Below are 25,874 nucleotides of genomic sequence, written 5' to 3'. Positions count from 1 at the left end.
TTAGCCTAACCCCCCTACCTCATGGGCATGTGAGGCTTAGGTCATTGATCAAAGGTGTTGATAGTTTTGCAGGTGCATTTCGTAAACACTGAAGATGGTGGAAATTTGCATCGACAATCACCATCTTTGGGAATTTTCAAGCAAAGTTGAAACCCTAAGTGTCAGTTCAAATCCAAGATAAAAGGATTGAGTGAAGGTGAGCTCAAAGCTCCAGTCTTTGATGAAGAAAACTATGGCTAATGGAGAATTAGAATGATTACCATTTTCTAGTCTCATGACCTTTGGAATATGGTTGAGAAGGGAGTTGCCAGAAATGGAAGATGATGCTATTTAATAGGACCTCTCCATGGCACAAAAGATTGCCTTGAAGAAGAAGAAGAATGATAAGAGCATATTTATGCGACTTAGTTAGCTTGTTTTCTTGCATTTACATAGTTAGTTTCCATTTATCATAGTGTTTTAAGCTATTTTCGTGTGTTTGTAGGTTTAAATGGAAAAAGAAGCAAGAAAGTGCATTTTGGAGCTATTTGGAGCAGTTTTGGGCTTATTATGGATAGCTTACATATGAAGCAAGGTGGATGGATGAATTTGAAGTCAAAAGAGGCTAGGAACAGGCTACAAATCTGGAGAAACAAGTTTAAGACAAAAAAGATAAGGAAAGAGCAAGAAATATGGAACATTATCCAAACAACCTTATCTTATCCAAACCTTATCCTAACCTAATCTTGTTCCACCTTATTGCCCTTTTCCCTCTTGGATTCTGATTTGAATTGGCCATTTTCCTTGTGGATTTGGATTGTGTAGGTCCATATTAGAAATTAAATGGGCTATAACTCCTTTCCCAAGCCTTGTGCCACACCCTAAGGCCCTAATCCTTTATTTCTGCTAAGTCCAAGCCCTAATCTCTAGGGTTTGCCGTGCCACACATATATTTACTTTTGTTGCTGCAGGAATTAGGGCACCACACACCATATACTCAGAAATACATCTTGTGCCGCAACCTTGGGAGAAGAAGAAGTTCGTCGTGGTTTCCATAGGAGAATGAGGACTTTGTGCCGCAAGCCACCTGCATCCATTGGAGACTTTCAGAGTTCTTTCTTCCCTCGTTTCCTTTCCATGTTTATTTTAATTTGCTTTTCAATTATTATGAACATGTGTAACTAAGTTTTTCTTAGTTAGAGGTGAATTCAAAGTCATGGACATATGTTTTATATGAATTGATTTCCTCCAGTTATTGTTTCTTGAATTGTGAATGCAATTTACTTAACTGATTTATTGAGAACATGTTCTTGTATGATGATTAAGGATGCATACTTAGTTTTCATGCATGAATTTGATACTAGAGTATAAGGGAATTTCACCTTATCATTATGAACTTATATTCACAAGTAGTAAAAGTCACTAGTCATGATTGTGTTAAGTAAATTCTGGGCAAGAGTATCATGCAGTTCATAGTTACGAATGCCTTGTCAATGCTTATGATTTTCACAAGGCTTAATGATCTTTGATTGTATCTCTATTATGCTGTTCATGTAGGGAACTTGATAAGAATAATTTGGTTGCCGATGCGTATTCCATCCAATTCAATGAAACTAGGAAAATCTAAAAGTTAATTTGTGCTTCTCACGATTAATTTGGGGCATTGTCATTCATGGTTTAAATGAATAATAACTGGAAATCAATTTGTGTTTCATATGTGCATGTATGGGGAAGGACCCTCTAGCTAGCCATTACCCATTCAATTCAACCAATTTCGTGTCTAACCTGTTTAGTTTTGCAATCTACCTAGTTTAGTTAATTTTGTCAAAATCAATCCCTCTTTAATATTTAGTGTTTTAACTTAGTTAGAATCTGTTTAAGTTTAGTTCTATTAGTGTTTTGAGTCTAGTTAAGTGTTTTTAAGTCTAGTTTTGTGTTTTTGAGTCAATTTTAAGTAGATTAGCAATCCCTTTTAATCCCCGGCCTAGAACGATCCCTACTTACATATACTACAATTATAGGGTTTTAATTTGTGTGTTAGTTAATTTCACATCAAATTTTGGCGGCGTTGCCGGGACTAGCAAAATTGCTAGTGCCGTGTGTTTTTCTTTTGTTTTCTGATTTTATTTTGTTTTGTTTGCTTTGTTTTAGGTACTAGTTTATGACTCGTAGTTCTCAACCTGTTCCTGAGACGACGATTTTGAACGAACGTTGAGAAGAAAGAGGAGGCATCCAGAACCTAGTCCACCTAGTTCTGAGGCCGAATCTGAAGAAGAAGAAGAAGTGGAAGAAGAAGAACAAGCCATGGCTGCGGATAATCGACCAATCAAGGAACTTTCAGCCTCGGGACTAGACAATGCCGTGCCTTTATGCATTCAATATCCTAGGGCAGCTCAAGGCAAGACCGATGAGTTCGAATTGAAGTCTAGCTTGTTGCATCACATTCTCAAATACCATGGGTTGTCCATGGAAGACCCAAACAAGCATCTTAAGGAGTTTGAAGTGGTATGTTCGAGCATGACACCTATCAATGTCGATGGGAACATTTTGAAGATAAAAGTCTTTCATTCTCTTTTTGGGAAAAGGCTAAGGATTGGCTCTATGAACTAGCACCTAGAATCGTCACTTCTTGGGAAAGCATGAAGAGAGCATTCTTAGAGAAGTTTTTCCCAACTTCGAGGGTCATTCTTTTGAGGAAGAGGATTAGTGGAATCCAACAAAACCAATGGGAGTCATTTCCAGCGTACTATGAACGTTTCAAAACTCTAGTTGCATCATGCCCTCAACATCAAATGAAGGAAGAGCTTTTAATTCAATATTTCGACGAGGGACTCCTTTCAATTGAGAGACATGCTAGATGCCTCGGCAGGGGGTGTTTTGGTTGACAGAACACCGGTGGCTGCCAAGATCTTAATTGTCAATCGAGCCTTGAATGCACAACAATAAGAGGGAGTTGGACAAAGAGACCCTTCACGGCAACAACAAGTGAATGAGATAAGTGCAATTTCTGAAATTCAATCTCAATTAGCTAACCTCACTATGCTTGTATCTCAGGTTGCCGATGAATCCAAAGTGCAAAAACATAGTGTATGTGGCGTGTGCACCATGCAAGGACATCCCTCTGAGCAATGCCCTCAATTGATTGAGAATGGAGGATGAGAATCTGCCAATGCCATAGATTATCAAGGCCAAAATCAGCAAATGAATGATCCATACTCAAATACATACAATCCGGGATGGAGAGATCACCCAAATTTCAAGTAGAGGGAGCCTCATCAACCTCAACAACAAGGAGGATTTCATCCACCACCCCCTGGGATGTTTCCAAGGCCATACACACCAATTCAAAACCAACCATAGTCTGCCCAACCAAAAATAGGTTCGCCTATGGATAATGATCAAATTGTTCAATTATTAACCACTTTGGCACAGGGAGGTTAAAATCAAACCCAAGCAATGCAAAATCAAGCCAAAAAGGTGGATGAATTGGAGAAGCAAATGGAGCAGATTTCAGAGTTCCTTAGGCAGTTTAGAGAACAAGGCAAACTTCCTAGTTCAACCGTTGTGAATCCAAAGAGAGGTTTTGAAACCGCTAAGGCTATCACCTTGAGAAGTGGCAAGGAATTTGGAACCAACCCTAAACCAACCAAAGCAAGTCAAAAAAAGGATGAAAAACTGTTACTTAAAGAAGAAGAAGAAGTAGACAAAGCCATAGCAAGGGTAGAACAACCCTTGCCGCAACCCCCTAGTGCACCTAAGCCATCCCAAACCACCAAGGTAAGTCCAAATTCGAATTTTTCTAGTTTTATTCCACTAAATGTGCCCTTTCCTAGCAGGTTTAGGCAATCAACGAAAGAAGAGAATGAGAAAGACATTCTAGAAACCTTTAGGAAAGTTCAAGTCAATATCCCGATCCTTGATGCAATTAAGCAAGTTCCTAAGTATGCCAAATTCTTGAAAGAGCTTTGCACAACAAGGAAGAAGATTTCGAACAAGGAAGTGGTCCAGGTAAGTGAGAATGTTTCTGCGGTGTTACAAAGGAAACTACCACCTAAATGCAAAGATCCGGGTAGTTTTACAATACCTTGTGTTATTGGCAATACTAAGTTTGAACATGCTATGTTAGACTTAGGAACTTCAATTAATGTTATCAATTTATGCATCTATGAACTTAGGAGAGCTTAAAAAAGATGGTGTGATTATTCAATTGGCCAATGGTTCTAATGCATATCTGAAAGGAGTTTTGGAAGATGTTTTGGTGCAGGTTAACAATTTGATCTTTCCAGCGGACTTTTATGTGCTTGACATGGAAGATTCAGCCCATTCTACACCATTGCCAATCCTACTTGGGAGACCCTTCATGAAAATAACCCGCACCAAGATTGATGTGTTCAAGGGGACGTTAACAATGGAATTTGATGGGGAAGTTATTGATTTCAATCTTTCTGAAACTATAAAGTATCCTAAAGATGATCATTCTTGTTTTTCTATTCATGTATTCGATTCATTGGTGCAGGATTATCTTGACTCTTTGGAGAGAGATCCACTTTAAACGACCATTACAAAAGGAATGGGACTTAAAAACCAAGGGGCAGGAAATGACCACACCCACGGCATGCATGAAGAGGTCCTTGCTGTGCCTACATGTGAAGATGAGGCAGAGATGATTGCTGCACTTGAGTCATTGCCACAACACCTTGGTAAGCCTCCAATCCCAATTTCAATTCCGTTTCTACTAACAAGTTGTTACCTTCGGTGATTCAGGCACCCATTCTTGAGCTTAAATCCTTGCCGGCTCATTTGAAGTATGTCTATTTGGGAGAAAAAGCGACGTTGCCCGTCATTGTTTCTTCATCACTCACGGCAATGGAAGAGGAAAAATTGGTTCGAGTGTTAAAAGAGTACAAAACAGCCATTGGATGGACTTTGGCTGACATTAAGGGAATTAGGCCTACAACATGCATGCATTGCATACTTCTAGAGGAGGGGGCTAAACCAACTCAAGAGGCTCAATGCCGGCTCAACCCTCCAATGATGGAAGTTGTGAAAAATGAGATTATCAAGCTTTTTGATTATGGAGTGATTTATCCAATTTCAGATAGTCGTTGGGTTCCACCAGTTCAAGTTGTGCCAAAGAAATTTGGAGTCACCGTGGTGAAGAATGTAGAGAATGAACTTGTGCCCACTTGTATCCAAACATGTTGGAGAGTGTGCATTGACTTTAGGAAGCTCAACGCCACCACGAGGAAATATCACTTCCCGTTGCCATTCATTGATCAAATGCTTGAAAGGTTAGCCAGTCATTCTTTTTATTGTTTTCTTAATGGTTAATCGGGATATAATCAAATTGTTATAGCTCTAGATGATCAAGAAAAAACTACTTTTACTTGTCCATTTGGTACTTTTGCTTATCGTCGAATGCCATTTGGTTTATGTAATGCACCAACCACCTTTCAAAGATGCATGGTAAGTATCTTTTCAGATTTTGTAGAGAAGATTATTGAAGTATTTATGGATGATTTTAGCGTATTTGGTGATTCGTTTGATGATTGTTTAGATAATCTCATATTAATCTTGAAACGATGCATTGAAACTAACCTTGTTTTAAATTGGGGAAAATGTCACTTGATGGTAAAACAAGGCATAGTTTTAGGGCACATAGTTTCGACCAAGGGAATTGAGGTTGATAAATCGAAAATAGATCTTGTACGCTACTTACCCTTTCCTACTTCGGTTAGATAGGTTCGTTCTTTTCTTGGACATGCAGGATTCTATAGGCAATTCATCAAGGACTTTTCTAAGATTTCCCAACCCCTATGCCGACAAAAGGATGTACCTTTCAAGTTCGATGAAGCATGTGAGAAGGCCTTCAAACACCTAAAGGAGACGCTCACTTCGGCCCCCATCATTGTTCCACCAGATTGGAGTCTTCCTTTTGAGCTTATGAGACTCCTTTTGAGCTTATGTGTGATGCCTCAGATTATGCATTAGGAGATGTTTTAGGCCAAAGGAAGAACAAGCAGCCACACGTTATATATTATGCATCCCGGACCCTAAATAATGCTTAATTGAACTACTCCATAACGGAAAAAGAACTTCTTGTTGTTGTTTTTGTTTTAGATAAGTTTCATTCTTATTTACTTGGTACTTAAGTTATAATCTATTTTGATCATGCAGCGTTGAAGTACTTACTTACAAAGAAGGAGGCCAAACCAAGGCTTATTCGTTAAATTCTTCTTCTCCAAGAGTTCGATATTGAAATCCGAGACAAAAAGGGAAGTGAAAACGTGGTGGCTGACCACTTAAGCCGTATGGTGCATGAATAGGATGCCGTGCCTATCCCAGAGACATTCCCTGATAAGCAGCTGTTGTCCATCGAGGTAAATGTGCCATGGTATGCCGATTTAGTGAATTATTTGGTGTCTAAACAAGTTCCAAGCACTCTAAATAAGCACCAACGTGATAAACTTAAGAAAGAGGCTCGTTTTTATGTGTGGGATGACCCATATTTGTGAAAATATTGCCCTGATCAGATTCTACATAGGGGTGCGCATGAATCGGAGTTTAATTCAATTTTAAGTTTATGTCACACTTATGCATGTAGGGGTCATTTTGGCACTCAAAGAACAGCACATAAGGTTTTAGAATGTGGATTTTATTGGCCTACTATATTTAAGGATGCTAGAACTTTTTGTGTGACTTGTGATCGTTGTCAAAGAATGGGCAATATAGGTGCAAATGACCAAATGCCGCAACATCCCATCTTTTCTGTCGAAATTTTTGATGTTTGGGGTATTGATATCATGGGTCCTTTTCCTTCATCTCATGGTTTTAATTACATTTTACTTGCGGTTGATTATGTGTCGAAATGGGTGGAAGCAAAAGCCACCCGTACTAATGATTCCAAAGTGGTTGCATATTTTGTCAAAACTAACATTTTTTCTAGATTTGGGATGCCAAGAGTACTAATAAGTGATGGAGGTTCTCACTTTTGTAATCGGACCATAGAGGCGTTGCTCAAGAAGTATAATGTCACACCTTATCATCCTCAAACAAGTGGGCAAGTTGAGGTTTCTAATCGAGAAATCAAGCAGATTTTGGAGAAGACTGTTGGGCCAACTCGGAAGGATTGGAGCTTGCATTTGAATGATGCATTGTGGGCATATCGTACAGCCTACAAAACACCAATTGGGATGTCCCCATTTCGGCTCATCTATGGGAAACCATGCCATCTTCCCGTTGAATTGGAGCACAAAGCACATTGGGCCGTCAAAACTTTCAATATGGACATTGATGCCGCTGGAATCCGTAGGAAGCTTCAATTGAATGAGCTTGAGGAGATAAGGAATGAGGCTTATGAGAACGCTCGCATTTACAAAGAGAAAACAAAAGCTTTCCATGACAAGATGATTCAGAGCAAGACGTTCTCTATAGGGCAGAAAGTGTTACTTTTCAATTCTTGCCTTCCTTTGTTTCGAGGTAAGTTATGTTCTAAATGGATTGGTCCTTTTGTTATTACTAATGTCTTTCCTTATGGAGCAGTTCAAATTCAAAGTTTGAAGACGGGACATGAATTTAAAGTGAACGGACACCGTTTGAAGCCCAACTACGAGAATTTCAAGGAGCATGTCGTGGAGGACATACCCCTCCATGCCGTAAGCCCTATTAAAGCTTAAAAGGAGGTATTGTCTAGCTTGAAGACGTTAAAGCAAGTGCTTCTTGGGAGGCAACCCATGTGTTCAAACGAGGAGATGATGGAATTCTAGCTCTAACAACCAGATTTGCTTTCTTTTACCCTTCTCTTTATTGCTTTTATTTTGCCATAATTGTCTTGTTTGTTAGTTGTGTTATTTGTTTATTTTTTTGTGAGTCTATATTTGAAACATTGAGGACAATGTTTGGTTTAAGTGTGGGGGTGTAAACAAGCTGTTTTTGCATGATTTTCGTGGGATTTATTCACCTATCACTTCTAATGTTGTTACTGTTTTAAGCGTTTTTAGTGTGTTTTAAGGTGTTTTAATGTGTCTTAAACAGAAAATCCAAAAATTTAGAAAAAAAAATCGAAAAAGAATGTTTGAAAAACCCAAAAAAGAGTTGTTTTTAGAGTCGTTTTTGTTTTTGTATTTGTTTGTGTCTTAGGGTACCTTCCAACACAATGATGAGGATTTGGTTTTTAATTGCATGACTGTTAAAGAAAGTTACAAACATGGATGGAAGTTTGATACGCTCTTTGGTTTATGCTTAGTTGTAGTTGTTATTTACGAATGCACATGTAATCACAAAGGAAAAAAAAATTCAGTTTTTTAACATGCTTGAAGGAAGGAACTCAAACTAACGCTACAACACTAAGAGACTTGAGCCTAAACTTTTTTTGGAGAGTTATTAATCTTGATGTTTTTGTTTTCTAAAGTCATTGCATGATCTCATTATTTCTTTGCTTGGTTGCTACTTAGAATGTGTTTCATTCAAAGCATGATATTGATTGCATAACATACAATAAGATGAAGTTGTTTAGTTAAGCCAGAGCCAAAAAGCCTTACCCTTTGCACATGTATTGTAGGTTTAACCCCTTTGAGCCTTATTTAGCCTATTTTCTTTGTTAGCCACATTATCCTTACCTAGCCTAGAATAGGAATACCCATACCCTTGTTCTTAAAGGATAATGAAGCATGACTTAAAGGGAATTCCTTTTGTTCTACAAATTGCAGAAAAACAAGTGTGGGGGAAGGTGTTTCTTTGGAATTCTATGAGGTTGTACATGTAGTGTGCCAAAGAAAAAAAAAAGGAAGAAGAAGAAAAAAACGTGAAAAAGAAAGAAAAAAGAAGAAAAAGTTGAAGAAAAGAAAGAAAAATAGTTGAAAATAAGTGAGAATGAACTCACAAGTATTGGTTGTTGAAGAGAGGGTCCAAAAGTTTGAATTTGGCTCTAAGAGATGTGTGAAGTTTCCCTTCGTGTTTAGAGTTGATTTCTGCATTCAAAAGTGAATTCTAAGTGCTTATTTCATTACTTTGCTTACTATTGCTTTAAGAACTTTTGTTTATCCTTACCTTTCTTTGTTAGCCAATACCTTAGCCCCGTTACAACCTTTAGACTTCGATCTTGATTGTTATGTGTTTCAATATGTGGAGTTTAAAATTGGTAAGAGCATATGGTATCCCTGGTTCTCACGTCTAAGCAATGGCATTCCATTCATGAGATCATGTCATATACATATTAATAATTCTAGAAAGTGCCTTCTTTGATTATACATATATGAGTGCTAGTTTTCATGTTTACATCAATCTGCTCACATATACCTAGTGTAGGGAGTGTAGTCAGAAAATCTGTGTGAAAATAGAGAGTATATAGAGTGAGAATTGAGGGAATTCTCTAAGGCATGTTGCTACATTCAAAATGTTGTTTTAATTGATTAAATGCGAGCTAGTGAATGGTGACTACGGTTGAGTATATGCTCGAGGGTAGGGATAACTAAAATCTATGGGAGTAGTGAATTTTAACATCTCATGTTTCATTGCAAATCCCTGAGGCAATTGTTGGAAGGTTTAGGTTATGTTTTGTTTGTTTTGTTTTGCTCGGGGACTAGCAAAAGCTAAGTGTGGGGGAATTTGATAGGAGCATATTTATGCGACTTAGTTAGCTTGTTTTCTTGCATTTACATAGTTAGTTTCCATTTATTATAGTGTTTTAAGCTATTTTCGTGTGTTTGTAGGTTTAAATGGCAAAAGAAGCAAGAAAGTGCATTTTGGAGCTATTTGGAGCAGTTTTGGGCTTATTATGGATAGCTTGCATATGAAGCAAGGTGGATGGATGAATTTGAAGTCAAAAGAGGCTAGGAACATGCTACAAATCTGGAGAAACAAGTTTAAGACAAAGAAGATAAGGAAAGAGCTAGAAATATGGAACATTATCCAAACAACCTTATCTTATCCAAACCTTATCCTAACATAATCTTGTTCCACCTTAATTTCAGCTGCAAAAAGGGCTTAATTTGAAATTTATACACCTAGATATGTGGTTCTAGAACACCTTATATGATCCTAAATGTATGCCGCACCCCTTATGCCTTTCCTTCTAGAAATCTGCCACAATACCCTTTCTAGAAGGCCTATTCCTAAATCCAAGGGTTGTGCCGCACCTTATGGCCCTTTTCCCTCTTGGATTCTGATTTGAATTGGCCCTTTTCCTTGTGGATTTGGATTGTGCAAGTCCATACTAGAAATTAATTGGGCTATGACTCCTTTTCCCTAAGGCCCTAATCCTTTATTTCTGCTAAGTCCAAGCCCTTATCTTTAGGGTTTGTCGTGCCACACATATATATACTTATGTTGCCGCAGGAATTAAGGCACCACACACCATATACTCAAAAATACATCTTGTGCCGCAACCCTAGGAGAAGAAGAAGTTTGTCGTGGCTTTCATAGGAGAATGAGGACTTTGTGCCGCAAGCCACCTGCATCCATTGGAGACTTTCAAAGTTCTTTCTTCCCTCGTTTCGTTTCCATGTTTATTTTAATTTGCTTTTCAATTGTTATGAACATGTGTAACTAAGTTTTTCTTAGTTAGAGGTGAATTCAAAGTCATGGACATATGTTTTATATGAATTGATTTCCTCCAGTTATTGTTTCTTGAATTGTGAATGCAATTTACTTAACTGATTTATTGAGAACATGTTCTTGTATGTTGATTAAGGATGCATACTTAGTTTTCATGCATGAATTTGATGCTAGAGTATAAGGGAATTTCACCTAATCGTTATGAACTTATATTCACAAGTAGTAAAAGTCACTAGTCATGATTGTGTTAAGTAAATTCTGGGTAAGAGTATCATGCAGTTCATAGTTACGAATGCCTTGTCAATGCTTATGATTTTCACAAGGCTTAATGATCTTTGATTGTATCTCTATTATGTTGTTCATGTAGGGAACTTGATAAGAATAATTTGGTTGCCGATGCGTATTCCATCCAATTCAATGAAACTAGGAAAATCTGAAAGTTAATTTGTGTTTCTCACGATTAATTTGGGGCATTGTCATTCATGGTTTAAAGGAATAATAACTGGAAATCAATTTGTGTTTCATATGTGCATGTGTGGAGAAGGGCCTTCTAGTTAGCCTTTACCCATTCAATTTAACCAGTTTAGTGTCTAACCTGTTTAGTTTTGCAATCTGCCTTATTTAGTTCATTTCCTCAAAATCAATCCCTCTTTAATATTTAATGTTTTAACTTAGTTAGAATCTCTTTAAGTTTAGTTCTATTAGTGTTTTAAGTCTAGTTAAGTGTTTTTAAGCCTAGTTTTGTGTTTTTGAGTCAGTTTTAGGTAGATTAGCAATCCCTTTTAATCCCCGGCCTAGAACGATCCCTACTTACATATACTACAATTATAGGGTTTTAATTTGTGTGTTAGTTAATTTCACATCAAAGAACATGATGAATGATGCTCGTGCCTTGGGAAGAATACAAAGAACAGTCTCATAGTCAATCTTTATTCGAATAGCAAATGAGAGACATCTAAGTCAGCTTGGGATGTCATGTAACAAGAATACAAAAGAGATAAGAAGGTAAGAAAAGTGAAACTCCAATCTCTTAGACGTGATTTTGAATATACATGCTTGAAAGAAGATGAATCACTTAAAGATTATTTTTCTAGACTGTTTGATGTTGTAAATCAAATGAAAACTTATGGAGAAGACTTGCCAAATGAAAGAACAGTGAAAAACATTTGATTAGCCAAAATAAGCCTTATGATTCTATAGTAAGTGTGATAGAGAAAACCAAAGAAACTAACACTCTTAGTGTAAACTGTGCTAATCAAAATGTCATAAATGCAACAAGTTTGGTCATGTTCAGAATGATTGCAGATCAAATGTCACTCAACAAGTGAACTGTGCAAATCAAGTGGAGGAAGAGACAAATATGTTTTGTGCATTAGTGCTACTGTTGTAAAACAGACGGTAAGTTTGGTACATAAACAGTGGGTACAGTAATCAATATAATCGCACATGAGGCTCTACTCGCTGATATTAACACTTCATACATTGGGAAAGTAAAAATGGGAAATGGGGATCTTGTGAAAGCAGTTGGCAGAGGGACCTTTATTATTGAACCTAAGAAGGGTAGAAGACACATTAAGGAAGTCATCCTTGGATTAGATAAAAATCTTCTCAATGTTAGACAGATGATGGAGCATAGATACTTTCTGTTATTTAGTGGCAAAGTCGTTGAAATATATGATGATAGATCAAACTATCAAACTTGGTTACTAAGGTTGAAATGAAGAAAAAAAACTTTCCACTACTTTTCAAATGTCTGTTAGAAATGACAAGAAAGCAGGCGTAGTTGATTCAGAAAGGTTATGACACAAAAGATTTGGCCATTTGAATATGCAGGATTTGAAAAATTTGTAGAAACATTAAATGGGACAAGGTATACTCCAAATAGAAGATATGGATGAGAGTTGTGAAGGTTGGGAAGCAACACAAGGACATATTTGAGACAGAAAAGGCTTGGAAAGCTAGAAAGCCACTAGAATTGATTCACACTGATGTTTGTGGTCCAATGAAGATTGCAGCCATTGGTGGGAACAAATATTTCTTGACCTTCATAGATGACTACTCAAGGATGTGTAGGAATATTTTATGAGATTCAAGTCGGAAGTCTACAATATTTTTATGAAATTTAGAGCAATGGTGGAATTGCAAAGTGGGCATCAAATTAAGAAGATAACAAATGTAGGGGAGGTGAATATACCTCAGTGGAATTCAATGCTTTTTGTGAAGATTTGGGCCTGGAAAAACAACTCACAGTGGCATATTCACCTCAACTTAAGAATGCCTAAAGTTTCCAAAGCTTGAGAATGCATTTGGAAACTTTAGGCATACATAAATATCACACTGTCACATTGGGCACTACCCAAAAACTATGTTGGTGCCAAACCTGGACGAAGTCCTGGCACAGGTTCAACATGTATTTAGCCTAAGTGCTACCTTCGAACTTAATGTCAGGAATGGCTCGAGTGAATGAAAGAATAGGTGTGCCACTGTTAGAGGCTACCAACAAAAAGTGTTGGTAATTGAGTGAGGTTGCGTGTAAATCTCACTTCTTAACCAAAATATTGTGTGCCAATTAAGACGTTGGTTCAGTTAAGTTCTTTTTGGTGCCTTGTGTGGATGAGGACTTAAAATTCAGTGTAACTTTGTGTGCTTTTGCTTAAAACGTAAAGGAAAATTGTCAAGTCTAGTTTTATTGTTAGGCTTCCCTTGTCAAATGTTGTAAATTATACCACACATGCTCTAGTTAGGTTTAGGGTTTAATTGCTACTTTTGGGATCATGCTACTGGAAATATCATTTCAAGAGCTTAACTTCTCTCATCAAAGGTTTGTTCATTCATATGCAACTCATGCCATTATTTCCAGTACATTCTGTCTAGTGGTTTTGTCTTGTCAAAACTTCTCGTTGCATTCACGAAAGCTGGGCACACACTTTAAGACAACCCACATGGGCCATCTAACAGCTTTTTCCCGAAAATGGTTTTTCACCCCTAGATCTTTCCAAATTGATTTTGCACATGACGCATGACTTTTCATCCCCTATTTCTTGTCTGAAACAAGCCCTCTATAAATCCTTAATCTAGGGTTTCACTTTCACTTGGCTAGGAGATCTATATTTTTCAAAAGAGTTATTTTCAGCCTTTTGCTGCCTCTTTGTTCTTACTCGAAAACCCTAGCCACAAAATCACACTCATGCACTAATTACCCAAATCATTGCATATTAGGGTAGCATTGTTTTTATGATTTTGATTTTTGTTTTAGGTCAAGCTTTTCTAGTTTCAAATATTTGAGCTAACCTCTTTTTGGATTCACGTTAGTTTCATCTTTCAAGTGTTTGACAAGTGAAATGGACGAGACATTGAATCCTGATTTGAATCAACTTCATCATAACATTATTTGCATAAGTTGATTTGATTTCGGTGCCACAAGGTGAAAAGCTCAGGATGAGCTGCCACTTTGTGAAGACCAAAGGAATTGACCTCGTGAAAGGTAAGGTCACACAAAGGTACAAGCTACTCCGCAGATTAGGATCTAGGAATTGAGCTTGTATGGTAACTTTGTAAGAATCTTGATTTCACTAGTGGACTAGACTCAGTGGAAAGTCCCTAGTTTTTTTTAACCAGTGGGTTTTTTCTGGCCAAAAACATCCTGTGTTGATTATTGCTTTCCTTGGATTTATTTCTTACATCTTGTATATGATACATGATCATCTTGACTTGCACATAGACTTGTCCATGCATCTAAGCTTATCAGGGCTTGCATTTATACTAAACTGGACCTTAGTTAACTAGGGACATTTTTGTAAACCTAGTTTTTAAATTGATTATTTCCGCCGTTGGTTAACTGACAAAGCTGATCTTAGTTTACTAGTGTTGCTAACTAGTCAGTCAAGCATATATAGAATTTTAATTGCTGGTTATTCCACTTGGTACCAATTTTAGAAATAGAAACTAAGGGCTCGTTTGGAAGTGCTTTTAAAATGACTAAAAACACTTTTAAAGAAAATATTTTTGGGTTCTAAAAGTATTTGAGTGTTTTCTGCAAGAAGCACCAGTTATGTGCTTCTTCTAGGAAACACTTTAAGTGTTTTTCCAAGATTAACTTGCATTTTTACGAAGGATTGATTCAAAACATTTTCACCAAAAATGCTTTCAACCATTTTAAAAGCACATCTAAACGAGCTCTAACTCGAGCATCAAAACATAATTATTTTGTGGTGAAGTCAAGGTTACAAACATTTATAAAAGTAAAATCGAGGCCGATGGACCGAGCTACATAACTGGAAATGTAAAGAAAACAGTAAAAGTTTTAGCAAGATTTAGGCCATCAAGTGCAAGATAATGCTAGAGAAGTCCACCGAGATTACTGTCTTCAGACTGGACTTGGTACAAAACATACTCATCAGAGAGGGAATCAGAGTGGTTGGAATTGCACATCAGCCAAATCATACCATCGGATGGTAGACCTATAACAATTTTAGATCTCAAGGATTGTAGGCAGTGTTTGTTTCGAAAAGGGCTTTGAGCTTTGTAGCTGAAGAGCATTGATATGTTTGATAAAGAGTTATTTGATTTGTACCAAAAAGCAGTTGGGTTATCTCTCAAGATTTTGTTTAGTTGTAGAGATTAGATTTAACGAAGGTCCTAAGCTTGAAGGCGTTTGGTTCTATTTAGAGGCAGTGGAGAAGGAGCAACCTTGATCTTATCATTGAGCTAGAGCATGAGTAAAGTGGTCATTTGGACTGCTAGTAACTGTAATTCCTGGTAAGTAGCCTTCAGTTGTGTCTTGTGGCATTTTGCATGATCACATTAGTGATATCAACGTGTTAGATGATGCATGCATAGGCATTTAAGGGGATGAGATATTTTGGGGCTTTGATCGTTTGTGTGGCACACATGCTTCAGAGAGAAACTTATCCAAACCCTCAGACATATTAACATGAAATGAGATGGTCGTCCGAGCTCTGGTTTTTGGCTTCAAAGGTTGTGGGCCGAAGTCGTATGACTTTAACATAAATAAAAATGGATAGGCCCCATTGCAAACCTTATTTTTATTTATGGCACAAACAACTTGAACCCTTGAACATTTCTGCTCACCATCTAGTACTATTCATGAATAAAAATTTAGTTTAAATAAATGGTTTCTCAAGCATTACCCCATCAAGAATCATTGCTACCATTCAGCATTAACTCTCTTATTAAAAAATGAAAACTAAGGAAAAGTCTAAAAAAGCTTCTTTTTTAATGAAAAGCATTTTTTAAAGGTATAGTGAATAGTATCAGATAAATGTATAAATGTGATTTTTCGTTAAAAGTGAACAGTACTGAAAGTGTTTTGTTAAACCTCCCTATTAAAAATGATGGCATTTGCAATTGCATCAATCTTTTTAAATGTATAGTGTATATCCGGATAACAACTTGACTGGATGCCCTGAAGATTGCAATACCAATCAATCTTTTTAACAAATAATAATGGATAGCTTATTTAAGAATGGGATCAGTTGACTATTTGCATATTAATGTGAACTTTGGGCACTTATTTTATACTTTGTACACTCTTATTCTTTGGATTAAATGAATAAAACATAATCAACTGCCAAAATTAATCGCAAGGTGTAGAATTGAGAAAAAATGTATAAATAAATCATTTTCCTTTGCATATATTTAGTCAGCGACCACTACTTGTATATTGTATACGGTTTGAGTTTAACCAGCTGTGTCATAGACTTCGGACATTTGGGTCGAAGCGTAGAACCAGATGTGTCGTAGACTTTCGGTCTAATATTAAGAAGTCAACGTCTTGTATTTTAACCACGATAACATTAACTTGTCTTATCAAGTTGATTGGTCGGCTATATTGTGTTATATAATAGTTAGCCAATGGATCCAAAAATATTAAAATAAAATAAAAAATAGTTCGCCAAGAAAGGAAACTGTGATCTATAATAAAAAAGTTATTATGTGAATGTGCAAGCACCAAACATTTATTCATTAATTTATTGTTGGATAATGCTTGTGTTCTTCTTTGGAGAGAACCTATTGTCTCTTCACTTACAATTAATATCTTTTTAATATACAAACATCATAATCGGAACTTTTTTGTTTTTTTTTTAGACAAAGGGTAACTATCATTACCAACAAACAAGAAGTACAAACATAAGCCCTAATACAAGATAAGCACAAAAGAAAAGACGGGCATCAAAACACTAGGGACAAGGCGCCCATGCAAAAAACACAACATTGAAACCCAAATATACAGCTCCTCCGATGCCTGCAAACACCATCATCAGAAAACCCTACAATGATCATCGTGATATGTCGCCCACCACCATCACCTGAGATCACACCAGCAAGACCTCCAGACTCACAAGTTTTCGTAAATGCAACTCCACTACATCTGTCTACAGTGGGAGAAATTCTTGGGTTCAGATTCTGCTCCACCTCAACCATAAGGCAGATCAAAGACATGAAAAGGGTAATGTTAGGAAGACTAAATTTATTGACAAAATTTACAAACTAAATTATTTGGTACCAATGGGAATGAGCACATTTATCAACCGCTTAAGTGATAACCCAATCATCAACTTCTATGTTATTTAGTTTACAAAATTTTATCTAAAAATTTAATCTTCCTAACACTATCCACATAAAAAACCATATCTGCTCCACCCCTGATTTTATGGCCCACCAAACTTAACTATGGTCGCACCTTCATCTCTATTTGGCCGTAGTCCGAATGCTGGGCATATGACTCTCTCGAAGTGTGGGCATGACGTTTTGGAGTTTCAACAGGGAGGTTATGAAAGCAATTTCTTCATCATAAATGCATAAGGGGTGATAGTTTGGGCTGACAAAGAATCAGCTATAATAATTTAATATGGAATTTGTTATTTGTAGGAGTCAGACTAGCCAAGACCTCCCGTTTTCTAATAAAGAAAAATATTATTAAATCATATTGCTAGTAGCAATTAATGACTTAAACTTTCACTTTACATATTTCGTTAAACTTTCATTATCTTGGAGAGATTTTTCAGTGTGACCGGCACACGAGGTAGTATACCAAGTGTCACTATATAAATGGTGGAATATGTGTGTTAAAAAGTTAATAACTTAAAAATTAAAATTTACCACCATTTACATAAAAACACGTGGTGTATCACCCGTATTTTTGTCACAATAAAAAATTTCTCATTATCTTGACTTGTTACCCCGTTCGTGTTACATACCATTGGTCTTCGCCCCTCTCTTTTCACGTTGTCCTGCCCACATTGATTATATATATTAGGACCAAGAATGCGTTGTATGTATTGCTCGGCCAGGAAATCTGATCTCCCATGATGGCATTTACCCGTCTATAAAATGATCTACATTCGGATTTGTTTCGCCAGACCAATGACGTCACAGATATTCGAGCGATTCCTCTTTTCACTGCTCGGTGCTTTTGCTCTTATGCTCCAGGTTCATGCCCTGGATGATATATGAATATCTACAACAACAAATGTGCAAACATATATATTAAACACCTGCAATGCATCCATTGTAACGTTGTGTTTTTTTTTTTTTTTTTTGTTACAGGCTTCATTAGCATAGATTGCGGCCTACCAGAAGGTTCGAGCTATATCAAAAAGACAACGTTCGTTAAGTATATTTCAGACGCCAACTTCATAGACAGTGGTGAAAGTAAGTTCCTATTGCCAGTTCAAAGAGGTCGAAAGATACAACCGTACTGGTATGTGAGGAGCTTCCCTCAAAGAATCAGGAACTGCTACAAGATCAACGTTACAAGTGGCACCAAATATTTAATCCGAGCAAGTTTCTTCTATGGAAATTATGACGGCCAAGATAAATATCCAGAGTTTGAACTGCATCTCGGAGCTAATTTTTGGGGATTATTAGTCACGCTGGAGAATGCCACCACCGCAGATAGACATAAAGAGCTCATGTCCCTTGGCGGAATTATATACATATTTGTCTGGTGAACACGGGCTCCGGGGTTCCATTCATATCAAGTATAAAACTCAGGGTTTTACCTAATGCATCTTATGAAACCCAAATGGGGTCATTGGCGCTTAACAGCCGGTTAGACACCGGTCAATCGAGAGAAGGTGTCGTATGTGGGAAAGTATTTACTTAGACGTACTCTCCTAGCTAGGAGATCAATCCACTGGTCAAATAGCTAAAGTGAGTTGCTGTTAATTTGTATTTCAAAAAAGTTATTATGCACTTTTATCTAGTAGAAAAAAATAAAGGAGTGCATGATTGACTTTTTTAGAGTGGTAATTAATAACAACTTCCTAGCTACATTAACACTGATAAATATCTTTAAATCTGATCTATTTAGGCATCCGGACGATGTTCTTGATCGCTACTGGTTGGCTATAAAAACGATAATTTGACAACATTACGCACCTTAAATACCGTTAACTCTGGACCCGACAATGATTTCCAACTACCCTCCACTGTCATGCGAACTGCTATCACGGCGAATGGTACCTTGTACTTTGGGTGGGTGCCTCCTGATAATAATACACAATACTACATTTACATGCACTTTGCAGAAGTTAAAAAGCAAAACCAGTCTAGATGGCTTTACATTTTAAGGAACGGGGAGTCCTTTCAGGGGATATTTTCTCGTGATTACTTGAACACAACTACTATTTACAACTCTAGAGTTTTGAGTGGACAATTTGATTTCGTAATCTATGGGGATGAGGAGCCTCTGCAATCACCCATCCTCAATGCCTTGGAGGTTTATACGGTAAAAGAATTCTTACAATCAGAAACAAACCAACAGGACTGTAAGGAACTCTTCGTCACAAGTTTATCCATGTTCTCATGTATATGACTGATATTGATGATAATTTCTATTTGCTTACCAAAATATTAGTTGATGCGATCGCAAACATCAAGTCAACTTATAGTATAAAAAAGAATTGGCAAGGTGATCCATGTGCCCCTCAAGTTTACTTGTGGGAAGGTCTAAATTGTAGCTATCATCAACAAGAGCCCCCAAGAATCATTTCCTTGTAAGCATCTATGCATCTCACAAACTCTCGATATACTCGTTTGAAATTATTCCGCCTCTGTCTTAGTGATCTAAGAAGTTATGGAACATGCAAATTAACAGGAACTTGTCGTCAAGTAGATTGACAGGGAAGATAGATCGTTCCATATCTGATCTTGCAACGATACAGACATTGTAAGATATATACATATTACATACACAGACACGCATATTTATATATATATATATATATATATATAGGTCGTAATTTCATTGGTACAATGGATATTATAATTTCAGCTGCTGAATGTTTCAGGGATTTATCAAACAACTTGACAGGACCAATTCCAGACTTTTTGTCTGAATTGCCAAATTTAAATATCCTGTAAGTTACTTGGTTATAAATGGGGCTAATTGAACCTTTATAACAAAGAATATGGTGATAAATATAGTGCTTAATCTACCTTTGCAGAAACTTAGAGAAAAACAAGTTGACAGGCTCAGTTCCCACAGGACTGATTGAAAGAAGAAACAACAGTTTGTTATCAATAAGGTGTGCCTTTTCCACAAATCATTATCTTTTTCATATTTAGTTTAGCTCACCTAAATTGTGTAAGAGCTAAAATTGACGAAGAACTAATTAACAGAGGTATGCTTCTGTTTTCAGTTTCTTTGTATCGTGAGTACATAAACTGATCCGATATTATATACCTATCAACAAACTTGAATCTTGTTGAGAATTATAACATTTTCTACTGATGTTAAAGAGGTGTACCTTTAAATTGATAAAAAATATCTAACTATTGTTGATGCTATCCACCATTCTGGTGTCAGTTTGTGTGAAAACCCAAATCTAGCCGAGCAAGTTTCTTGTGGATTGAAGAAGAAGAAACAGCAGCACAAGTCTGTTACTCCAGTGGTAGGATTAACCGTTGGGATTTCAGTCCTGTTATTAATTGTGGCATCTATCTGCTTTGTCTTGATAAGGAAAAGGCGACATGGTAAGATTTAATTTGTTCAAGTTTTTGTAAAGACAACATCGTACGACTTCCAAACATCCTCTTACTAACTTGAAATGATAGCAAAAGCCACCATTGGGTCAATTCAACGATAGTTTAATTCTCCAAGATACAGAAGATCACCAATAACTTTCAGAGGATTCTTGGCCAAGGAGGATTTGGAATAGTTTATCATGGATGCATAGGAGAAACTCAAGTAGCTGTGAAGATACTTTCACCATCGTCGGTTCAAGGGCCTCAAGAATTTCGTGCAGAGGCACGTCTGTCCCTATAAATTAGTTCAATACTTTTGGTCCAGTAATTCTATAATTAGAAGCGCAGAATTGTTGACACACCCTCTAATACAGTAGTGTATGTCATCAATGATAACAATTTATGCGTATAAATAGCATTACTCTTTTTGGTCTCAATCGTATATAATAAACTAGAACGTTCTGTTTGTGGTGTCTTGAATTACAGGTTGACGTTCTTGTGAGAGTTCATCATATAAACTTGACAAGCCTTGTAGGGCATTGCAATGATAAGACCAACAAGGGGCTCGTTTACGAGTTCATGGCCAATGGCAACTTACGAACATATCTTTCGGTTTCAGGTTTGTTTGCAATTGAAATTATTCAGTAGAAAATTAATTACCTATTCTTAGTACTTGTAAATTGTTGGGGCAGTGAGCCTTGATGTTTTTTTTAACTCTTGAAATTTATTTTTTCGAGAAAATAAATTCTATATTGATCTGCAGCAATATAATGTTTCTTATAGAACAACATTAATTTATGTTGAAGGTTGAAAATTTTAAATTGTTATGGATGTAGATAGCAGTGCAAGTGTCTTGACTTGGGAAGGTAGACTTCAAATAGCAATAGATTCTGCACAAGGTATGCAACTCAAGTGATTTCATTATAAAATTGGCTAAGAAGATCAGAAATTAAATATCGACAATATACCAATCAAGTATCGACGACAACAAGATCATATAATGACGACGTAACTCAGATATAACTGATCGTTTCAGCAATTTCTCATCATCTTCTTTTAGCTAGCATCTCCTTATGTAATCTCCTTATATAAATTTTATCAAGTGCTCTCTTAATTTTGAAATGCAGTATTGGAGTATCTACACTATGGCTGTAAGCCACCCATAATCCACAGGGATGTAAAATCATCAAACATCTTGCTCAATGAAAATTTCCAAACCAAAATATCTGATTTTGGCCTATCCAGAAATTTTCTTACAGAGGATGGTTCGCATATATCGACGCGTGTTGCTAGAACTCCTAGGTACCTTGCCCCTGAGAAAGTATTTTTGGTGCTTAGGTGCTTTAAATGGTGGGGAAGCATTCTACAAAGAACTTTTAGTTTGCCTGCATACACCAAAACAAAATCCAAATTTTGAGTTTTCACTGACAAAGTTCATTTATTTAATTTTAATGTACAATAGTTATCAAACAAGCCTTTAGATCTTCCAAATTGGTTAACTGGCAAGGAAGAATAACTCCAAATTGAGAAAAAAATATAAAATTCAGAAGATATGACTTGAGTTGCATACATGGTTTGATTTTCAGGTACTACTTATCAAACAGGTTAAATGAGAAAAGCGACGTCTACAGCCTTGGAGTTGTACTGTTGGAGATTATCACAAGTAAACATGTTTTGTCAAAAACACATGATCACATCAGTGATTGGGTTGCTTTCATGCTTGAAAAGGGAGACATTAACGGGATCTTCGATTCGAGGTTAGAGAGAAACTTCAATGTTAGCTGTGACATCCCACATCACCCAGGGAAGTGATCCTTATATGTATATTCCCATCCTTACCTAGCACGAGGCCTTTTAGGAGCTCATTGGCTTCGGGTTCCGTAGGAACTCCGAAGTTAAGCGAGTAGTGCGCGAGAGCATTCCCAAGATGGGTGACCCATCGGGAAGTTCTAGTGTGAGTTCCCAGAAACAAAACCGTGAGGGAGTGGTCGGGGCCCAAAGCGGACAATATCGTGCTACGGTGGTGGAGCGGGCCCGGGAAGTGGTCCCCCCCCGGGCCGAGATGTGACAATTTGGTATCAGAGCCTAACCCTGGCCGTGGTATGCCGACGAGGACGTCGGGCCCCTAAAGGGGGTGGATTGTGACATCCCACATCACCTAGGGGAGTGATCCTTATATGTATATTCTCATCCTTACCTAGCACGAGGCCTTTTGGGAGCTCACTGGCTTCGGGTTCCGTAGGAACTCCGAAGTTAAGCGAGTAGTGCGCGAGAGCATTCCCAAGATGGGTGACCCATCGAGAAGTTCTCGTGTGAGTTCCCAGAAACAAAACCGTGAGGGCGTGGTCGGGGCCCAAAGCGGACAATATTGTGCTACGGTGGTGGAGCGGGCCCGGGAAGTGGTCCCCCCCGGGCCGGGATGTGACATTAGCTCTGGCTGGAAAGCTGTGGAAATAGCAATGGCATGTGTATCTGCAGATGCCACCAAAATGCCTACCATGAGTGAGGTAGCTGTGGGACTAAAGGAGTGTTTGGCAACAGAACTAGCTCGAGAAAAGCAGAGCGGCAATGAAACTGAACTAGGAAGTTCCATTGAGATGGTGTCTAAGATGAATTCCATCTCTATGGAATTGGAAAGTCTCTCAGTTAGATAGTACAGGTAGACCTATCTTGGTGAAATAATGGGACTTGGGATTTATTGTTTTCCTTTTATTTATCAATGTTTTTTGTGCACGTCGATCAATATTGGGGAAGGAGGATGCGAACTTGGAACATTATGAGCAAAGGAGAATGCTCTTAACTAGCTGAGCAACAATTTCTTTGCTCATTATAATGATGTTAGAGTCATCAAATTTAAATACCAAATTTGTTTACCAGTAAAGACGAAGACATTGATAAACTTTTATGCCAATATCTTGTGTAGTTTAACAAAAGGTACTACAAAATCCATGTAACCCCTTCTTTTCATCTCTCTTTTCTTGTGTTTCTAAAATAAAGACGATATGTGTGACACCTCGTCCTCAATTTTAATGTTTTTTATTTCTAGAAGCAATGAATGTACCAAAAACCCCTTGATAGGCCGCGTGGATTTCCTACATGTACATCTGAATTATTTTCACTTTTTGTCTCTTTTCCAGCCATATTTAAATAGTACTCTTCAATATGAACATGTGGACACAAACGGGACGTAATTCTGACATGTAACGAACAAGTTATGCATGTTTGAAGACGAAAGGCAAAATTGTAATTTTAAAACACCGACACGGCCCATTTCTGACCATCAAAATATATTTTAGTGGATACATGGAAAGAAATAAGAAAAATTAGTATCTGGTCCCTCCTTACCAAGGCCATCTCCCACCGAATGGGTTATGTTTAGTCCCCGTCCAGATTATAACCCTGCAATAAATTATTTTTTAATAAATAGTGCCAAGCCATATTTATATACCATCTCCAACTAAAGGGGGCTATTTTTTAGTCTCTCAATAGTTTATTATTTTAAGTTTGTTCTTTAACTTTATTGGTTAATTGAATTAAACTATCATATTAAAATAAGTTTCCGAACATATTTTGAGTGTCACTTGTCGCTAAATAAATAAGCCTATAGATTTCTTATCTTTATATAATCTCAATAATTTTTTGGATAAGATTTTGAGTGACACGTGTCGTTAAATATTGTTTAAATTTTGTATTATTAACTATTTTAATTTTACTTGCATGTTAACAACTTAGACATTAATTCAAATATCACAATTTCATTGAATTACAACTTAATTGAAATACAACATCTTTTTTTTTTTTTTTTTGAACAAACGATATTATCTACACTAAGGGAGGTGGGCTTAGCCTCACAATAGACTAGCAATAATGTGATTCAAATTCACCATTGGTGAGAATTGAACCTAAGACCTCTCACTTATAAGTGAAAATGAATATCATTAGACCATAGTACTAAGTGGCAATTGAAATACATCTTAAATATTAAAACTACAACAACTTAGAATTAAATATTACAACAAATTAGGAGTTTAAAGAATGAGAAGAATAGAAATAAAATGAGGAAAGATAATATGTCAAGCCATTAAACTTCCTTCCAGGGAACTTTGAGCTAGGGTGCTGCTACGTGTGGAAGTGAACCAATTTAGTTTTTGTCTTTTAGCGAATTGTAGTTTATAGTTTTGCTTTAGCCAATAGGGCAATGCAACAAGAAGATAGCCCAGCTAGCGATACCAAGGATTGTTGGCAAGGCTAAAAAACAGTCACAATGGCAATAATGTATCTCTTCGGGGATGTGAAGTGTCACATCCCGACCCGGGTGGGACTACTTCCCGGGCCCGACTCCACTACCGTAGCACGATATTGTCCGCTTTGGGCTTACCATTCCCTCACGGTTTTGTTTTTGGGAACTCACGAGCAACTTCCCAGTGGGTCACCCATCATAGGATTGCTCTAGCCTCCTTCTCGCTTAACTTCGGAGTTCCTACGGAACCCGAAACCAGTGAGCTCCCAAAAGGCCTCGTGCTAGGTAGGGATGGGAATATACATTTAAGGATCACTCCCCTGGGCGATGTGGGATGTCACATGAAGTTGTGGTGGCGGACGGAATATAAGGATGTGCTGGAGTGGAGGGCCATTGTGTAGAAATAGCTTAGGTATTTATAGAAAACAAAATTAGAATTTTTAAATTTTGTCTTAAAAAAAAATTCAAAATCTAATGGCGTCAGCTAGCAAGTGGGTTGCTGATAGCTTGGGCCCTTCAAACGGGTTGGTTATCTGGCTCAAAGTGCCCAGCCCGATGGCCAAATGGCTGAGAAATGATCTGGTGGGTCCCTTTTTTTTTTTGCCTAGCCCTCCATTGGAGTTGGATTTTGTCTCATTTCGAGCCAAAACATGGCAAATGGCCCTATGGCTTGATCCATTGGAAATGACTTAATGTTCCTTGGCTTTCAAGTTTTTATCGAAGTCTTTGGGTGAAAGCTCTTAGGTTCGATTCTTTCCAAATGCGAGTTTGAACCACATTATTACTAGTCCATTGTGAGACTAAGCACCCCCCCCCCCCCGCCGCTCCCTCCTAGCATAGATAATACCGTTTGTTCAAAAATAAAAAATAAAACACTATTTATGAATTTACATGTTAGCTACATAATTTTTTAAAATAAAAATTAGGTAATTGATTTAGGATCTTAATACATAACTTCATTTAATCTCCTAATTAATTTTCAATTTAAAACATTTTTAAAATGACACACCCCGACCCAGAAAGTCCACTTGGACCCTGAATCGAGTTGTGCTGGCCGACACCTGGAAGGTGACGAAGCCATAAAATGTGATAGTGTATAAAAAGTGAATGA

General features: G+C 37.2%; 1 pseudogene; it reads left to right on the top strand.

Moving 5' to 3' along the window:
• The first annotated feature begins 3,435 nt into the window (after nucleotides 1–3,435).
• Nucleotides 3,436–23,177, top strand: LOC137708992 (probable LRR receptor-like serine/threonine-protein kinase At1g05700; annotated as a pseudogene).
• Nucleotides 23,178–25,874: the final 2,697 nt, after the last annotated feature.

This window comes from Pyrus communis, chromosome 11 (assembly GCF_963583255.1).
Source record: "Pyrus communis chromosome 11, drPyrComm1.1, whole genome shotgun sequence".
Taxonomy (NCBI): domain Eukaryota; kingdom Viridiplantae; phylum Streptophyta; class Magnoliopsida; order Rosales; family Rosaceae; genus Pyrus; species Pyrus communis.
The sequence above is the reverse complement of the archived record's forward strand: the minus strand, read 5'-3'. Positions and strand labels throughout refer to the sequence as shown.